Genomic DNA, 14,762 nt, shown 5'->3' on the forward strand with positions numbered 1-14,762 from the left:
GCCGCCGCCGCGGAGCTGTCCCTTCAGCACCACCCACCGCCCTCCTCCGCCCGGCCCCGCGCCCGCCCCCCGCCCCCCGCCCGCAGGCCGCCTCCTCCCGCCAGCCCTCCCGCCCAGCCAAATAAGGACTGGGGAGACGCGCCGAGGAGGGAGGAGGGGGGCTGGCGGAGGGGACGGGAGGGGCGGCCGCGGGAGAGCCCGGGCAGGACAGAGAGAGAGAGAGAGAGAGAGCGAGCCCGGGAGACAGAGAAAACTAGACAGCGAAACGCTGATAACTACGGAGAATGGGAGAAAGGCAGTGTAGGACTGAGGGAAGGGGGCTGTGTGACAGAGGAGGAGATAAAATCAGAGGTGCACTCAGACAGAAAAAGAAGAGAGGCGGGCAGAAAAATACAGAGCAAAAGATGGAAACAGAGAGAGCAACAGACTGAGACAGAGAGGCCTGGATTGCTGGAGATAAACTAATGACAGAGAGACAGGAAGGCAAGGAAGGCAGAGCGAGCCCCTCCCCACCCCACCCTCCACCCTCATCACAGCATATTGCAGCCAGGAGGCACTTGGGGCCTCGCTGTCCTGCCCTTATCCTATGGATGAGGAAATGGAGGCCCAGAGAGGTCAAGTGACACGCATGGGCACGCAGTGATTTCGTGACAGCACTGGGACTCAGCCAAGCGTTCCTTCCTCCCAGGCCACACTCCTTCCTCCCTTGGGCCAGACTCTGGCTGTCTTGGAAGCAGGCAGGGCCCAGCTGTGGACCTGGGCACACATGAGCTGACACCCAAGGGAAAGCCCTGTTCTCAGGCAATGTGTGCCTTCCCAGGTCAGCACAGTTCTTGGAACTGGCTGAGAAGGCACAGGCTGGGAGTCTAGGCCTCCTGCTTTGCTCCCAGGGGCTTCTAGGCTGTCCCGACTCCCATGGTTCCTGTCTTGCACCCGTGCACCAGGCTGGGCTTAGGCTGAGTTGCCAGAGATAGCACCTGCCACCACCTTAGGGCATCCCAGCAGAACCGGGATCTAGCTGGAATTGGGCAGGTGGGGCCCAGAGCAGGAGGCTCACTGGCAGACTGCGGGAACTGGGGCAGGAGAGGGGGTCCCTATGCCTCAGTTTCTTCATTTGTCAACATGGTGGCTATGGTGGTGAGGTGGGAAGGGCAGTGGAAACTCAGGCATTACTGACCCTCTCAGAGGCTTGTTTCCTTATCTTTTCAACGAGGTGTCATAGCAGATGATCCCACAGGCCTTGCCCAGCTCCAAACAACTCCAGACTTGGATGGGCTGAGTGAGCAGAATGATTGGAATGCAAATCTCAGTGCCAAGGAGGGTTAAAAAGTCCTTCACAGGACCCTGGCATGGGCCACGCAGAGAGACAGGGAAGAGACACCAAGGCCCCTGACTGAGAGCAGACTCAGGAGGCAGTCAGCCAGAAGCTGGGCTGACCTGTCACTGCCGGACACTACACTCCTCCAATGACACCCCAGAAGTGCCATCAACCCCTTCATTCCTTCAACAAGTATTTATTAAGCATCTGTTGTGTGTCAGGGATTCATCATCTCTGGTCCTCACCACAATCCTGAAAGGTAGGTGTGGTCATGCCTATTTTATAGATGGGGAAACTGAGGCTAAAGGCAACGTAGAGAATCAGTAAAGTTCACTCAGCTGGGAAGAGGCTTCAGTCTGTCTGCCTCTTAAGCCCATGCTCTTTGCCATGACTCCTTGAGTCTCTCTCTTTTTTTTCAATTTGTAAAGTGGAATAGATAATAATATTAGCTCTACCCACATCTTGAACCATTTGTTTTGAGAGATCAAAGAAGAACACATGTGTGCAAATCAGATGATATGAGGCTCTCTAATGACTTCAGAGCCCAATGGGAGGGTCCTACATTTATAGCACCATATTCCCCCTCCCTCTTCAAGGGAAGATCTTTGTTTCTTTGCAGGCACAGAATTTCTGGTCTTGCCCTCTGACCAGCAACTCAGCCTATTGCAGGCTTTTCCCCTTTGCATCTTCTGGCTCCCTGGAAGGAAAGTACTGCCTTTCCCAGCTTCTCAGAGGTGAAGGTACAAGTTAGGTTCTGTGCATTTCTGATGTATTGGCTCCTGGTGACAGTCACCCCAGAAGCCAATTCCCCCAAAGCCTGTCTAGATGAGCAAGAGGGTTGCTAGACCAAGTTTTCAAGGTGAAAAGGCTGTGTCCAGGTTCTGTTTGCTTGTGACTGCCAGGCCAGACAGCTGTACCGATGAAAGGTGATATTATGAGTGAAAGAGCTTTGGAAAAGGGAAAAAGCTGTATTTAGGGGCAGGGCATGTATTATTAATCATGATGAAGCTTTTTCTCTGAGCACTTCAATACTGAAAGGACCTTTAGAGATCATTTAGCCCAACCTTCTCGTGTTACATATGAGGAAACTGAGGCCCAGACAGTAGGAAGAGTGTTGTCCAAGGTCACACAGTGAGTGAGGGGGAACCAGGACTCATGTCCCAAGGCTGGCACTTTCTTGTTGCACCTATTATGTGTGGGACCAGGGCACCTGTCAGTGGGGAGGCCCTGAAGCCCAGAGGGCAGCCTAGGTCTCCTTCTTCCTGCCCCTCCTCTCTCCTTCTCTTGGGGAGAAGGTTCTGGAGTAGGAGCCATGTTGGTACCAGTCTAGGTTTCTGAGTAGCCCCTGGGACTTGTAGGCAACCTGGGTCAGATCGTGCCAAAGACATATCAGCTTATCCCATTTCTTCCCATCCTGGGCTCCTCAGACCTGCCTGTGCCTGCCCAGTGTCAACCTGTCTCTGCCACCTGTTTGCTCTGGCATTGGGGGCCAGTCACTCCTTCTCCTTGGGGCTTGCTGCTCATCCATCAGTGGAGGGGTCTGGACCAGGAAATGTCTACACTCCCTTCATTTATAGCATCCCATGACCTTCCCGGACTCTGTTTCTCTAGTTCTCCCAATAATCAGACAAAAAGAGGAAATAGCACTACTTTTAAGATTCTAGTTTGTGAGGAAAGGGACACAGAGTTAGGTAGGATAAATTGAACAGAACGTGTCATTAGTTACTATATTTTATTATATACTAACATCATACACAATTATTAACCAGCTTTATCTTCCAGTCCATTCTTTTCTAAGTTCTAAACACATCCAAGTACTTCCATGCTTCACATGGCTCATGTGGCTCCCATAACCTGGGATGCTGGTGCCTCCTTGCCTTTCCCATCTTCTGTCTGTTGAACTCCTATTGAGGCTCCAAGACCCAGCTTAAAGACCACTCCCTCCATGAAGCATTTCCCAGTTTCCTCTGATCAGAACCACTGGCTCTTTTTGTGCTTCTGCAGCACCCTATCTAAGCATCAACTCAGCAGGTATTCCTCCTGCCTAAAAGATTAGCTGTTCTTTCATATCCATCTTCCCCACTGGCTCATTATCTTCTCCAGGGTGGAGGAAACCCTTCTCACTCATGCTACTCTCCCCGCAGTGCTTTGCACCTTAGAGCTGCTCCACATGTTTCCTTGGGTGACTCACTCAAATGAAGGCTTTAAGGATCTCTATACCTGAGTTAGAGACCATCAGTGTCAGAGGGAGAGGGGCACAGATGGCTGAGTCTGCAGGCAGAAAAACCCTGGCAATCTGCTTCTGTGGCTCTCTGAAGAGAGATAGTTCTAAAGCTGGGACAAGCCCTGTCTAGCTTAGGTGAGGAGGATAAAGACAGATGTGTGTCCCAGGGCCCAAGGAAGCATGTGGGAGACAGCATTGAACTAGGAGTCCAGAGGCTGGAGTTTGGTCCCAGTGCTGCCATCAACTACCACCAACTAGTTGGGTGGACTCGGGAAACTCACGTGGCCTCTATGTGTCTCAGTTTCTTTTTCTATAAGACAAAAGCGTTGGCTGTATCCAAAGGTCCCTTCCTGCTCTGACATTCTGGGATGTTATCGAGAGCCCTGGCCATTTGACCAGCAGTGGTCATTGTACAATGGCCAAGAATGTGGCCGGAAGGATGAGAGGCCCAAATACCTCCCTGTCCATTGCTTTCCAGCCCCCTGTATTGGCAGTTTGGCTGGAGGATAGGGGCAGGATCAATGAGGTAGGACCCTGAGTCAGACAAGCTGAAGTTCAGATCCTGACTCCATCAGTTTCTAGACCAGATCCTCATGTGAAATTCAAGTTCTTTTTGTTTAGAGCAGACCATAAGCTCCTGTAGGGCAGGGGTAGGGCCTTACTCATGTCTGTAAGCCACAGCTCCTGGCACAGAAGCTGACACAGAGAAGGTGTTTGTAAACACCCCTCTATTTGGTCCAGTTGGCCTGGTGGGCTCAGGTGGGTCAGTAGGGCCTGGGGCCCACGGTTCATGTAGGAGGCAGGGTCCAGAGCCATCTTGACATCAAGCCAGGGTCAGGCCTGAGAAGGGGGAGAGAAGCCCAGAAGCTGCTGCAGAAAGCCCAGGAGGGCATTGCTGACACTGAGCGCTGCACCAGGGATCATGGCCTCTGTCTGCAGGTTGATCAGATTTAGGGTGCTTTGGGTATGATTGGGGTGTTTCTTGGTGTATCTCTGTAGGGAGAGAAGTCAGGGGATTAGCCTGGCTTTATGGAGCATAACTGGTCCCAGTGCAGCCGGCTTGCGTTTGTCAAGAGACACTATTTGTTTAACATCTCAAGCCCAAATCAAACACAAAAGGCAACTGTTAACAAAGAGAGGCTCTGCGGGCTGTGGGGGGAGAGCACACGGGGCTGGGAGTCTGGACACCTGGCCCTGTTCTTAGCCCCGCCCAGTCGTGCCGTGGGTTGGGGAGAAAGGGTTCTCACCTGGGAATGAGGGGTCAAATTCAAAGATCTGTGAGGCCAGCCCTAGGCTGGGACTGGGCTTGGCTCTCCTACTAGTGAGAGTGAGGAACAGCAGGGCTTTGTGGAGTTGCTGTGGGGTCAGGCTTGCTCCTGCTCACAGCAGCCATGGACAGCATGAAGCCATAGCCCTTATTTCATAGTCTGCATCCCCCGTGTGTGATGAACCCCTGCCCCAAAGCGGCCTCCTAAGTGGCCTCCATTTCCCTGAGCCTGTGATGAGCATCCTTGTGTATGCGTGCTTAAGGATCTGCAGGGAATTGTTCACTGGCCACAGTGCTTATGCCTGCTGAACTGGCCCCCAGTGCCACAGCAAACATGTGGCAGAGAAAGGTTGACACTGGGCAGGTGCAGGCATGTCACTAAATACTGCTGGGCTGTCCTTGGCATGGCTGTCTTGGTTTTCATTCTCCCCAGCAGTGCACAAGGTTCCCGCTCTGTCCTCACCGGCACTGGGATGATTCACTTTTCTGACTTTACCATTTGTGTGCCTCCCTCCCCACTTTCTACTCATCTCATCCTCTTCCCCCTTTTCCTTTCCTCTTCAATGCCTTCCCCTTCCCACACTTGGGGCAGGGGCTGGGACAGACCCAGCCATTACTGGGGTTTCAGGAAGGCCAGCAGGTGACACAGAGCCAGACCTGGGAGGAAATCAGCCTTTGTTCTCCAGTCTGGAGTGCGTGTGTGTGTGTGTGTGTGTGTGTGTGTGTCTGTGTGTGTCTGTGAGTCTGAGAACTTCAGCTTCAGTCCTTGTCTCCTCTTCCCTTCTTCTTCTGTCTTCCGGACCTTTGCATTTTCCCCTCCATACCCAGTCTTCTCTGCATTTGGCCAAGGATCACAGAGTAATTAAAGCTGGAGAAAAGCGTAGAATGCCCAGTGCCCATGAGGAAACTGAGGTCTGGCAAGGGGAGTGATCACCTCCAGGCCTCACGTCTATGCTACTTCCTAACCGAATACCATAAGATAAGTTCGCTAAACTCGCCCTCTTCCCACTGCAAGAATTAAGTCCCTTAAGCTTGTCCTTTGCAGAGGTTCTGGAGTGGCCACAGCCTGTATTTCCTGACAAACACATTGTTGCTAAGGAAGAAAGTGAGCCCGGAGATCGTGTCAACAGCCTCACAAATCTTGAAATCCTTCTGTGCAGGTTTATGGCTTCTGAGAAGCAAGCAGAGGCAGCCTGTTCTCAGCACCGAATGCAATAATTGCAAGAACACTTGCAATGATTAATCAGCCCGTGCGTATTGAGTGGTGCCTGTGAGCACGCACAGCAGTGTGTGTGCGTGTGTGTGTGTGTGTCTCAGGGCAGGGGAGAGGGCAGCAGAGGCGACTGCTACTGGTGAGCAGGCTGCAGGTGTTCTTCCCTCAGTGGACAGGCTCAGGCAGCCACAATGGTGCTCCTTGGGTAGTGTCATGTTCTGCTAGGGCTGTAGTTGTTTCTGCCAAGGGAGGAATCTTGACACCTGTGGCCCCCCCTGCTGGGCTCCGGATCAGCATGCTGGGAGGAAGGAATTGACAAACAGAAGCAGGTTCCAGGCCTGTCAACCAGATTAACGAGGGGCCTCACCAGCATGGTGTACGTGGCACAAAGGAGGGGCCTTGGGATGTTCAGCCAGAAGAAAAGATGCAGGGGACATGAGAGCTATCACCTGAGGAGGGATTGGCTTTGCTCTGTGTAGTCCAGAAGGGGCCAGTGATCTGTGGGGATGATGCAATAGGGAAAGAGCTTTCAGTTCAACATAAGATGGAACATTCTCCACATCCCTGAAGAAGGAGTGAGCTTTCCAGGATGGTGATGAGCACTTGGTCACCAGAGGTATGTAAGCACAGTTTGGGTGGCTTGAGGCTATGTTAGAAGGATCCTAGGAACTAGCAGAGTGCCTGGCACATGGCAGGTCTGCAAGGATTGCCTTTTGACTTGACTGTTGAATATTTTGAGTTTGGGGCTGGTCTAGATGCCCTTTGTGGATCCACTGGGCTCAGTTTAACATTTATGGAGCAGTCTGTCTATGCCAGACTCTATCCCTCCCACCTGGAAATGCTGTATTCCCTGGCTCCAGGCCTCAGGAAGGGATGCATCTGGAGTTCTTGCATAGCCTCCACAGCAGTGCTTTCTTCCAGCTCTCCAACCCAAGCCAGAAGCCCACCCACATACACTGTACACCCTGTTACCTGCAGAGGGAGGTCCATCATGCACAGGTTGGAGTGAGGGCCTGGAGGCCCTGGACTCCAGCAAGGGAAATGGGCCTCTGGCAGGCTAATTACTGGGAGCTGATACTATTAAGCAGATAGCTCGCTCTAGGCAAAGCAATTACATCTAATCAGCCCCTTGCAGCGGTCCAAAGGGATAGCCATTTGAGCCAGACACATGCGCGAGTAGGAGCATCAGAGTAACCTGAGGTCCAGGCCTGGGCAGGCTGATCTGAGGCCAGGGGCTGCTCAGAAAGCAGTTCCCTGGCCCCTTCCACAGGCTTCCTGGATCTCAGAGCACAGTGCACTGTAGAAACAGTATCAAAGGGGGACTCAAAGACCTGGGTTGAGGCTTGGCTCTGCCACAAAGGAGCTGAATTTCACTGAGGAGAGCACTTTTCTATTCTGAGCCTCAGTTTCCCTATCTGTCAAACAAATAGGATGGACTAGAGAAGATCCATTCTAATCTTGAAACTCTGGTCTATGCATCCCAGCTGGCTTGAATTCTGGTTCAGGTTAAAGTGAGCTGACCAGATAGAGAAAAACCTGTTTGAAATCCCCAAACATAAAACACACACTACAGGATCTAATTATTCAGACTGTGTTTTAAAAAATAACTCAAATAACATATTTTTAAAATAAAAATACAGATGTCCTGGTAGTATTCTTCTTTTCCTCTAGAAATTTTATGAAATGTGTGTTCCCCCAAAAACAGCTATGATATTTTGGACCATGATTTAGTGGCTTCAGAGTCCCAGATTCGTCGAGGAAGTTGGGTGGGTCATGTTAGAGTGTTAACAAACGGGAAGGGGGTCCCTGGAAATGAAGGGTGATGAGCAAGATGGAAAGAGATGAGGTGTGGGCCACGACAGCATCTGTTCTATCCACGCTGCTTCACGTGGCATTCTCCTTTTCCAGAGGAAGAACTCCCTGGAAGATTTTCTGAATGCTGCCCCCTTCCCATGCTGAAGGGGAATTTTAAACAGAAGTTCAAGAACTCTGGATCAGTACCAAACGACTGATGTGAACCAAACTCAGCAGATGGGCAGCCCAGTGGAAGGGACCAGAAGTCAAGAGGCCTCTGTGGTGACCTTGGGCAGGCCATGGCCCTTCTCTGAGCCTCAGTTTCCCCTCTATAAGTGAGAAAATGGAGAGAGCAATGTCTGCATAGCCCACCTCACACAGGGGTGGGGAGACTGCCAGTGTGAATGTGAAACTAATATAATATTTTGTTAAAAGGTGAGACTGTTATTAGTAGCTGGGCTTCAGGTCTCCCTCCCCAACCTCGCCCTTCTCTCTGTTTTGATGGTTTTGAGAGCCAGCTGGCCTTGCTGGAGCAGACAGTGGGAACTACCTGACTTTCAGCTTTTCCTGGCCTTGGTGATCTCAGATGCCTGGTGCCCATGTAATTAGACCAAAGCCTCCGTCTGTCCTCAAAGAAGAGCCCTGGTGCTGATTGGCAACCATTGGCCTTGCTGAGCCACACACAGCCTTTGGGTGGTATTTAATGGGGGTGGGGTAGGGGGCAAGAAGCAATCTTGATTCAGAGACTGGGGCTGGGGAGAGCGGATTCTCCTGGATCAGGCCCAGAGGAGAAGAAAAGGAAGGAGGCAGGACGTGGGAGCCGGAGCACAGAGGCAGGCTTGGGCTGTCCTGCTCCTCCACACCCAGCACTAACCATTCACCGAGAAAGAGACTGTAAAGAAGATGCCACCTTATTCCCCATCTTCTTCAGAGTGTGTTGGGAGAGAAGGCTAGACTGGATGCTTGCTGGAAAGCCTCAAGGGTTGGTTTGGTCAAAGAAACCTGTACTGCCACTTGGAGGCAGTTGGGGGACATGAAGGTGCTTGGGCAGGGGTATGACATGATGAGCTCCTGGCTTTGTTGGCTCTGCCTGGCCTGGGTTCCTCGGTTGGTCCTCCATGCCATGCACCATTGACCCAGCTGGCCTCTCCGGCTGCACGCCCTATTGCTCCCCTAGGGCTCCTTAGACCCGCCATTCTGTATTCTTTGCAGTTCCTCCAAATATACCGGCCTTTTTCTTGCCTTCATGCCAGAAATACACATCGCACCACGTACATATATGAATGCACTTAGTGCTCCCAACCACCTTAGCAATGGCAGCATTCCCAGCTGACAGATGAGGAAACCGAAGCTTCCAGTGAAGCAACTTGTCTAAGTTTTCATAATTAAATAGACAACATGGCCAGGCTCGGCGGCTCATGCCTGTAATCCCAGCACTTTGGGAGGCCAAGGCAGGCAGATGACTTGAGGTCAGGAGTTTGAGACCAGCCTGGCCAACATGGTGAAACCCTGTCTCTACTAAAAAAATACAAAAATTAGCCGGGCGTGGTGGCAGGCACCTGTAATCTCAGCTACTCAGGAGGCTGAGGCACCAGAATCGCTTGAACCTGGGAGGTGGAGGTTACGGTGAGCCGAGATCACGCCACGGCACTCTAGCCTGGGTGACAGAGTGAGAGTTGGTCTTAAATAAATATATAAATAAACAAATAAACAAACAAACAGATGACAGATCCGGGACTGAAACCCAGATAACTCTGACTCCCAAGTGTGTGCTTTGCCATCTGTGCCACACTCCCTCACTAGAAAATGGTGGGGACCAGAGCTATCAATGACAGGGAGTAAAACAGAAGGTGCTGGCAACACTGGGCCTGGCACATAGTGAGAGCTTAGGAAAATACTGGTCACATGCATGAATGAGTAGCTCAGAGAGGAAGGCTGTTGGGAGGGCCAGGACCCAGCACCTGGATTCACCCAGGAGGAACCTATGCTTAACTTGGCATAGGAAGTATGTAGAGCTGTGGGTGATGCCAAGTGACTTGAGCTCGCAAAGGGACTGCGAGAGAAGACTGCCAGTGGATGTGCTAGTGACCCATGCGAGGTGGAGATGAGGGAGAGGAAGAGCTGTCCATGGCCCAACCTGACATCCAGCCCAAGCAGGGACTCATAAGGATCCCCATATCTGTGCACAAGTTAAAGGATGCTTTTGAGGCTTTCAGCCGGGTGCCTGGAGAAGATCCGTGTCTCCAGGGCACCCAGTGATTTGAAGGAACAGGGATCATCCAACTAAATGGACAAGTTTGGTCATGGTGTTGGGTCACCATGGGGAGGCCTGGGGGTACTCAGGCTCTGAGCTTCACAGATCTCAGATGATCCAGAGATGATGCCCTCCAGCGATCCATGGAAAGTACAGCACGTCAGGGAGATGGAGATCAGCTGGGAGGCAGTGCTCAGGCGGAAGGGCACGGTGCCTTCGGGAGATGGAAAAAGTGATGTCGTTAAGGAACAATGTGGGCCAAAGGAATGAGCTGTAACTTGCTGGATCCAAAAGAACAATTGGGAAAGTGGCTGCCAGAGGCCCATGGGTATCTGATGATGGCCTGACACTGCCCTGGGGGAGGGACCGAGGCCCACCCCAGGGGCTGGAAGGGAATCACCCCATAGGTTCTGTGGTCCCTTTCTGTCCCCTAACACCATGCCAAGCAAACCTTCTGGTCTATTAATAAATATTTGATGAATTGAGTTAAGGCAGGACTCCTGGCCAAAGAACTGTGCCCTGCTTTCCCAGAGGAGATCTAAGGAGGCAGCACAAGGCTGAGGAAGGAGCTCAAGCTCTGGAGTCGGCACCTCTGGGTGGGGTCTGCCCCCGCCCCTTTTTCTTAAAGTGGGTTCCTGGCCCCATCTGCCTCAAGAGGATGGCAAGATGAAGGGAGATAAGGGAAGCTGCAGTCCTTACAGTAGGACTGGCATGCCACTGCCCTCTGTTCCCTCTTTTCTTGATAAGGGCTGGAAACCAACCCATGCCAGAGCCCGGGAAGGAAGCTAGCCTGAGGCTTAGATGATCTGCCTGGGTGACAGGGACTGCCAAGGGAGGAATCCTGACACCAGTGGCCCCAGCTGCTGGGCTCTGGACCAGCATGCTGGGAGGAAGGAATTGACAAACAGAAGCAGGTTCAAGGCCTGTCAACTAGATTAATGAGGGACCTCACTAGCATCTAACCTGGGGTTGGGGGGTGGGCTGTGGAAGGACTGAGTTGATGAGAGGCAGGCAAGAGCCTTAGCAGGACTCAGAAGTCTAGAATCTTGAAATAAGCACCAAAGGGAACTTGCATGTGGTGCAGGAGGTCATCTGGGCTGAATTCCCATTTAACGGGTGACAGAACAGAGGCCCAGAGTGGGGAAGGGCAGAGGGCTAACATGATGATGGCGCCAACACTTGATTGAGCTCAAAACCCATTGCTGAGTTTCCTAATAAGAAAAATTGAGGCCTAGCAAAGGGATGATGGTATTCCAGGCAAAGGCCAGGGCCGTGGACTGGAGCAGATACTCGTGTTGACCTTGGGAATCTGGAGGAACTGGGACCTGCTTTTTTGTTGTAGTCAAAATTTCTGGGAACCCAATTAGCCCTGGGTGAGGGCGCCAGCTTACCTTGTGCTACCCTGGGGAGTCCAGCCTTCTGCAAAGGGGAATTCTCTCTCGGGACTTTTGGGGCCAGGAAGCTACTGAGTCTGATGGGCTGGGACCCCAGGAGGTAGTTGGTCTCCAGTGGCTTGATGTAGATTGGTGGGGACCACAGATGACCACACCAAGGCCTCTGTCCACCTACCAATGCTGACCTTAGAAATACACTCTCATGTTTGCCCCAAAACTCAGCAGCTGTAAGAGCATAGCCAGTGCAAATGTGGCCCCACAGCCACCCCCATTTTTCCAAGGAGGAAAGGTCACTCCAAGTTTCACCCACACAGTAGATGGGGAAGATGGGATTCCTGGTGAGTTCTCCACAACACTCTGCTCTCTGTGTATCTTCCCCCTCTCTCTGCTTACACCTCAGAGCCTCCCTCAGAGCTTATTGTCCTCTCTCAGCTGCCAGGTCAGGTCCCCCAACTTCAACTGTGAATCCTGCTTCTCATCTTCTGTGTCTGAGCCCTTTTGCTCTTGGGTTGGACAAACAACCATTGGGAAGAGGGATGGAAAGGGAAGCCCCAGGCCTTTGTATGGAGGAAAACTGAGGCATGGAGCTGACTTGAGTAGAGACCAGGTTCCAGGCATCCCTGTCCTCAGGTCCAATAAAAGAGGCCTAGAGCTTCAGAGATAGACCGAGGCCGAAAAACGCAGATCTGTTTTCTTAAGCTCCCAGCTGGGGCTGAGAACAACAAATCCTCTTTGAATAAAACAGAAAAGGGATTTAAAAAAAATCAAGACATTCACCTTCTGAAACTGGATCCCCCCACCCCCATATAGATTAACTGCTTTCCTAAGCATTTTTTTAAATTTCTATAAACATCTTAATTCATGTCGACATCATGGCCATCTTGGATTACGGATGGATGGAGAGACAGATGATCTCATCTCAGCCACATATGTGTGTGCGCGCGCACACACACACACACAGCGTGCCCATGTGCATGCACACAGGGACCTGTGCACACACCTGGAGCAGTAGGAAGAACAGCAGAAAAGAAGCTAAAGAGCTGGGCTTTATTTCCAGTTCTGCCACTGAACCCTGGACCTTAGCTTCCTCATCTGTAAAAGGGGTAGTTGGAGCTGCCGGTTTCTAAGTTTCCTTCTCAGCTCGCTCTCTGGAGCTGCTCTGGCTATGTGGGCCAGTTCCTCTTGCTTACTTCCTTCTCCTCCTCCCCTCCTGCTCCTCCAGCTTCTCAAGGGCCCTGCCTGTTTCTCCCAGAAGCTCCCTGACAGCCTTCAGGCCTGGAACACCCAACTCATTGTGGGGTGGGGGGAAACAAGCACCCCAGCTTTAAGTGGGGCAGGGCTTTTCTGGTTATTTCAGCTCTGCTGTAAATGCAACGCCACATGTAAAGCACCCAGCGTGCTGCCTGAGCACACAGTAGGTGCCTCCCAAAGTCCATCCTTTTCCTTTTGCCTCCCTCTTTTTAGTTCACCTGGACCCCAATCCCCACCTGAGGTGAGGTGAAGAAGCCACATCCGATTTTATAGTTTCAGATCCCCTCAGCCTTGTGTCACATGGCTCCGATCCAAACCCTCCAATTATTCCTATTGCTTTCAGGATGAAGACCTGGATCCTTGAAATTGCCTGCAAGACCCTTTTGGATCTGGCTCCTGCCTACCTCTCCAGCCCAGCTTCAAGTCCTCTATTCTGCCCTGCCCTAACCCTGGGCTTCCGGAGCCTTCTTTCAGGACCCAAACCCTCCATACTCCTTCCATCTCAGCCCCAACATAGACCCTTCTTCCACCAGCCTCACTCCTCTTCCCATCTGCTCACTTCTGCTCCTCTGATGGTCCCATCCCCAGGAAGTCCCCCATGACCCCAAAGAGGGTTACACCACGTATATTCCCCCAGCTCTCACTCTCTTCCCCAATGATGAAACACCATTATAATGGAAAGATCAGTTGCATCTTAAGGACTGGGTATCTGCCTTCCCGACTAGATCTCAGGCTCTAGGAGGGTAAGGGCAGGTCACTACGCCTGCTTTCTTCAACACTGCCACCCCAGCACTTGTTTAATGTCTGGTTCTTGATACATATTTGTTGAGTAAATAAATGAATGTCATTTAAAATTGCTCTCTTTAAACATATCTGAAACTGGGCTCAACATCTTCCATGAAGTCCGGATATAAAATCCCCTAAAATAGCTTCACTCTTTTCTAGGTAGATATCTGACCTTCCCCAAAAGTCTCCCTCTTTTCCCTCCTGACTTCTTAAATTCTTAAAACCTCAAGTTTCTCTTTAAACCTATCTCTGATTTGCCAGTATCATCACCCCAATCAGGTGTCAGAGTTTCCAGTTTCTTCCACCTTCTTCTGATAAGCCCAATCATTTCCACACCTTGATTGTGTTTTGATTTTTGAGGCTGCAGCCAGCTGCAGTTATTCTCAGCCCTTGATGGCACAGAAGAGGAGGGTAGTTGCAGGGTATGCCTGACTCAGCTACAACCAGCAGAGAGATGCTGATGTCCTCACTGGTCCTGGACCTCTGCTGGAGGTGGAGCTATTGCAGTGGTCTGGTCTGGCAGGAGCAGAGGTTATGGGAATCCCTATTTGACTCTCATTTTGGCCAATATACCTTAAAGTATGCTCATAGCACAAAGGTTCTTTGAGATGTTCTGCAAAAGAAAGAATCCTGTGCCTGCTCTCTGGTCTCGGCCACAGAAGCAAGATGATGAAGGGAACATCATCGTTTGGAAAGCGTTGCAATAAGACACATGTTGTGCCGCTGCTGTGGCTGTAAGGCCTATCACCTTCAGAAGTTGACCTGTGGCAAATGTGGCTACCTTGCCAAGTGCGAGAGAAAGTATAACTGGAGTGCCAAGGCTAAAAGACAAAATACCACCCGGACCGGTTGAATAAGGCACCTAAAAATTATATACCACACATTCAGGCATGGATTCCATGAAGGAACAACACCTAAACCCAAGAGGGCAGCTGTCACAACATCCAGTTCATTTTAAGAATTTCAATGATTAGTCATGCAATAAATGTTCTGGTTTAAAAAAAAAAAGAATCCTGTGCCCAAATACACTTGGAGAACTCAGTACCACCCAATTAGTTCTTAACTGCAAGCAATGGAAGCCGACTTTCCTAACTTAAGCTTAAAAAGGATTTATTCTAAAGATCTTGGGTAGCTCACAGAATCTCCTGTGGGGTCAGAAAAATCAAGGTCAGAGGCAAAGTAGCCAGGAGCAACACCCAAAGTCACATTGTATGATATATCCTGGGAAGACCCTACTGCTGCATAGACACCTTAGCTTGTG

At 51.2% G+C, this 14,762-nt stretch overlaps 1 pseudogene; it reads left to right on the top strand.

Annotated features, from left to right (window-relative positions):
- Positions 1–14,167: 14,167 nt before the first annotated feature.
- On the top strand, positions 14,168–14,486 carry LOC107971552 (large ribosomal subunit protein eL37-like; annotated as a pseudogene).
- The last annotated feature ends 276 nt before the right edge of the window (positions 14,487–14,762 follow it).

The sequence above is a fragment of the Pan troglodytes genome, chromosome 12, assembly GCF_028858775.2.
Source record: "Pan troglodytes isolate AG18354 chromosome 12, NHGRI_mPanTro3-v2.0_pri, whole genome shotgun sequence".
NCBI lineage: Eukaryota > Metazoa > Chordata > Mammalia > Primates > Hominidae > Pan > Pan troglodytes.